This window comes from Rattus norvegicus, chromosome X, assembly GCF_036323735.1.
Source record: "Rattus norvegicus strain BN/NHsdMcwi chromosome X, GRCr8, whole genome shotgun sequence".
NCBI classification, from domain to species: domain Eukaryota; kingdom Metazoa; phylum Chordata; class Mammalia; order Rodentia; family Muridae; genus Rattus; species Rattus norvegicus.
This window is the reverse complement of record NC_086039.1, coordinates 4,084,193-4,089,445: the sequence shown is the minus strand read 5'-3', so window position 1 is coordinate 4,089,445 and position 5,253 is coordinate 4,084,193.

Sequence of the window (5,253 nt, the reverse complement as noted above, 5' to 3'; positions counted from 1 at the left end):
TCTTTCCACATCCCCAGACTGTTTTGTGAGTTGGGGTTGGGTGTGATTGAGTTGGTGGAGTGTTTTCCTAGCTTGTGTAAAGCCCTGGGTTCTCTCCTTAACGCTGCAATAAATAAAATTTTTTTATTACGTGGTTCCTACTATAACTGGGTATGGTGGGTCATGCCTATAACCACAGAATTGGGGTGGGGGGTAAGGCAGGAAGATTACTGAACATTCTAGGTCTGCTCTGGCTATTTATTTAAGGGTGTTCCAGGCCAGCCTGACCACAGTAAAATGCTGTTTCAAAAGCTAAAATCCTATTACGTATCTTATTATATGTGTGTGATGTGTGTATATGTGCAAGTGTGCAGACCTGTGTATGCATGTATGGAGGCTAGTTGGCATTAGGTATCTTTCTGTCACTCCATCTTATTTTAAATTACTACTACTACTACTACTACTACTACTACTACTACTACTACTACTGTGCATGTCACATGTGAAGGTCAGCAGACAATTCTTGAATTGGAATTGGTTCTCTCATTTCAATGTTATGTGGATTTCAAGGATCAAACACTCATCAGGTTTGTACGCCAAGCATAGCACCTTTACCTGCTGAGCCATTTCACCTACCTCATGTTATTATTTTATTCTTTAAAACAACTAGTTACATCATTTCCACCTCTCTCCATTCTCCAATTTATCCATGACATATACATATGCATGGGAGTTAATTTAGTGTTACTCATAAGGCTGATCACTTGGATAACCTGTCAAGGGGCATGGCCCAGAAGAAAATTGATTCTCCTCTTAGCAGTCACTGATTGTCTGTAGCTCTTCATCTAGGGGTGGGGACTTGTGAAATCCCCACCTCCATTCACATTGCCATCTGAACTGGTATTGTCATTATGTACACCTTGTTTAGGCAACCATATTGGGATTTCATGGAGGCAACTTCCCTGTCCTATATAGAAGATACTATCTAGCAGCAGGCTTCCTGGTCTTCTGCCTCTTGTAATCTTTCTACCCCCTTTCCCTGATTTTTTTCCTTAGGTGTATGAGTTTAGTTACAGATGTATCAATTGAGTATGAGCATCCAATAGTCATATTTCTGAATTTTGACCCGTTGTGGATCTTTATAATAGTCTCTGTTAGGGGACCCATCCCATATACAGATACCAAACCCAGACAATACTGTGGATGCCAAGAAGTGCATGCTGACAGGAGCCTGATATATCTGTTTCCTGAGAGTCTCTGCCAATGCCTGACAAATACAGAAGTGAATGCTCACAGCCAACCATCGAACTGAGAATGGGGTCCCCAATGGAGGAATTAAAGAAAGGACTGAAGGAACTGAAGTGGTTTGCAATCTCATAGGAAGAACAACAATATCAACCAACCAGACCCGCCAGAGCTTCCAGGCACTGAACCACCATCCCAAGAGAAACGGGGATGCACCTATTGCTCCAGCTGCATATGTAGCAGAGGATGGCCTTGTCTGGCATCAATAGGAGGAGAGGCCCTTGGTCCTGTGAAGGCTGGATCCCCAGTGTAGAGAAATGTCAGGGTGGGGAGGTGGGAAGGAATGGGTGGGTAACTGAGGGAGCACCCTCATAGAAGCAGGGGAAGGGGGGTGGGATAGCGGGTTTCTGGAGGGGAAACCAGGAAAGGGAATAACATTTAAAATGTAAATAAAAATATCCAATAAAAGAAAAAAATAGTCTCTGTTGCAAAAAAAAAAAAAGGTAAAGCTTTGGTGTGTGTGTGTGTGTGGGGGGTGTGATAGCTACACTTAACCTGGATATAAAGGTAAGTGTGTGGAATACAGAAACTATAGTGACACCAGAAAAATGACAGTAGTAGGTTCTCTTCTCTCTAGCCACAGATAGTGGCTGGTTTACAGTACTAGGTATGAATTTCCTCACATAGATTAGACAGCTAGCTATTAGTTTAGTTATCCCCAAGATATAAGTGCCACTACTGTACCCTTGTAGTTATCTTACTAGGTTGGTCATTATAGTTCATAGGCTTTTCAGCTAAGTAGGACTATTCTTTTTTTTTTTCCTTATTAGATTGCATAGCACCTACAGATAGTGTGAGAACTAGTCCTCAGGGAGGGAACTTCTAGGTCAGTCATTCTCAATCTGTGGGTTGAACTCCTTTGGGGATTGAATGACCCTTTCACAAGGGTTTTATAGCAGATATCCTGCATATCCAATATTCATATTACAATTTGTAACAGTAGTAAAATTAGAGTTACGAAGTAGCAATGAAATACTTTTATGGTCAGGGGGTCACCATAACCTGAGCAATTGTATTAAAGGGTTGCAGCAGTAGGAAGGCTGAGAACCACTGGTCTGGGTCAATTTCAATCTAGTTCCTCCAAGTCCTGCATCTGAAGTATGTGGTATCTTCAGCATTAGGTCTTACTTTTAAGTTCCCAAAGGGCAATGGCAATGGCTTTCATTTGGGGGATTCTCTTGGACAATCCCCCTCCTCCCGACCAAACAATAAAAGGGAAGTTTCATTGTTTGGTGCTGGGGTTTTTTGGTAGTCTATGGCTCTGGGGCAGAGGGGATATCATCACTCCGTGTGGCTTACCTCCATTACAATATGTAAAGGTATGTATTACATATATGTACATATCACACACATGTGAGTGTGTGTATGTGCTAAGTATGCTTATAAAATAGTGTATTTCCCTATGGCTTTTTCAAACACCCTTAGTATTATTTATCTTTGCTTCTGTATTACCCTCCTTCCCACACACATACCTTATTTTTTAGACAAATTGCTTCTTCCTAAACCTGCAACTACCCGTTAGCTAAGCTGGCTGGCCAATGAGCTTCAAGTATCCTCCCGTTTCTACCTCCCAATATTGCAATTTACAGGCCCAATGTTGTATGCATGCTCAGGTCCTGATCAAACCTGGTTTATAAGAACCTGGTTGGGGCTGGAGAGATGGCTCAGCGGTTAAGAGCACCCGACTGCTCTTCCAGAGGTCATGAGTTCAATTCCCAGCAACCACATGGTGGCTCACAACCATCTGTAAAGAGATCTGATGCCCTCTTCTGGTGTATCTGAAGACAGTGACAGTGTACTTATATATAATAAATAAATAAATCTTTAAAAAAAAAAAGAACTTGGTTGATGGGTTGGGGATTTAGCTCAGTGGTAGAGCGCTTGCCTAGCAAGCACAAGGCCCTGGGTTCGGTCCCCAGCTCCGGAAAAAAAAAAAAAGAACCTGGTTGATCTGTCCCCAAACCTCATCAAATGCCCCTCCTTCTTCCTCTCCAACTCTACAAACCATTGTGTTCTTTTTCATATATGCCTTTTTCTTAAGGCTTTTTGCTCCCAATATTCTCTCTACACAACACCTTTCTTCTGTTCATATGCAAGAGATGAATAAGGGGAAAATATCTTTGGAAAGAATGTTCTTGACTACTGCAAGGATGGAATCTTTCTTGTGTTCCCAGAATTCTGTATTAAATAGGTGTTCAAGAAATCTTTCGGCCTGGAGAGGTGGCTCAGTGGTTAAGAGCACTGACTGCTCTTCCAGAGGTCCTGAGTTCAATTCCCAGCAACCACATGACGGCTCACGACCATCTGTAATGGGATCTGGCACCCTCTTCTGCTGTGTCTGAAGACAGCTACAGTGTTTTCACATATATAAAATGAGTGAATCTTTAAAAAAAAAATCTTTCAATGAGGAAATGTGAAGGTCATTGGCAATATTTGAAATACCGAATCTGAGGTGATAGAAGCATTTTACGTTAAATACCTTTGCTTACACATCACCACTGTGCAAAACTGCAACCTATCCTAACAAATTCATTTTATTATGATCTATTTTTCTCCATAGCATTTAGCAACTATCATGTACAATGCTGTATGAACAAAAAGTATATTTGTCTATTCCCAAAAAATTAAAATGAAATTGAAAATTTCCTGTTATCCAGCATTTTGCTTCACATTACTACTACTACTACTAACTACTACTACTACTACTACTACTACTACTACTACTACTACTATTCTGAAGTGTCAAGGATCAAATCTAGGGTTTGCACATTCTACACAAGCATTTCACCACCAAGCACATCCAATATTTTCTAGCATTTTTTGCTGTAGTTTTACTATGCTTTGATGCAAAAAATACCACTAGTCCATTTTGTGTGTGTGTGTGTGTGTGTGTGTGTGTGTGTGTGTGTGTGTGTGTGTATTTGTAGCCTGGGAATCTTGGGCTAAACCATGCAACTTAGATGAGAAAGGTTGTGCCATTTAGTTTTATATAATTCATGCAAGACATTTCTTAGAAACTATCACTACTGCACTATTGTTAAGGGATGTACAGTTTGTTAGATTCATTAGCTATATATTATACAATATATACAATAGCTGGATATACAATGTTCAGTCAGTCATATGGTTATATATACAATGCATTAAATATAAGATACATTTGATTCAAACAGATGTAAATAATTTACATATTAACATTTGCAGCTGGGCATGGTAGTACATGTCTGTAAATAATCTCGGCACTTGGTGAAAGAAGGAGAATCACATGTCCATGATCAGCCTGGGCTGTACAGCACGTTCTGCCAGCTTAAGTTGCATAAAGAGTTCCTGTTTGATACATGCACACGTATTTATGTTCATACATGGTCACTTATGTGGTCACAGACTTATTATAATGCATGTGTATATGTGAGGCTATTGTTTGTTCTTATTTGTTATGTTTACGGGCTGTTTCTCACGATAGAATATTGTTCCATGAGGGCAAGGAAGAAGTGCCCGCAACTAGCCCACATCTTTTTTTTTTCCAGAGCTGGGGACCGAGCCCAGGCGCTTGCTAGGCAAGCGCTCTACCACTGAGCTAAATCCCCAACCCCCCTAGCCCACATCTTGAGCTCCACAAATGTGAAAAAAAAATGAATGAATGCTTTTGGCCACCGGAGTCCCAGCCTTCCCGCGCTTAGGTTGGATGTATCTTCTAATCTGGAGGCACTATCATATTTCGTTCTCTTTTCCCACCTTCACAGAGCACACAGTTATAGGAAATAAACCTAGGCTTACATTTTCCCATATTCTAGGGGCTGATGCCCACCACGTGCACCAGGCATTAGCGGGGCAGGACTACCACTCCCAGCATGCATCGCGCGTTAGGGTCGTACCACAACCTGTAGGGGATATTTGGTCCTGAAACCTTTGCCAGAAGCACAGAAGTAGGGATAAACTCCCCTCTATTCAGGTATGTATGGTACACCC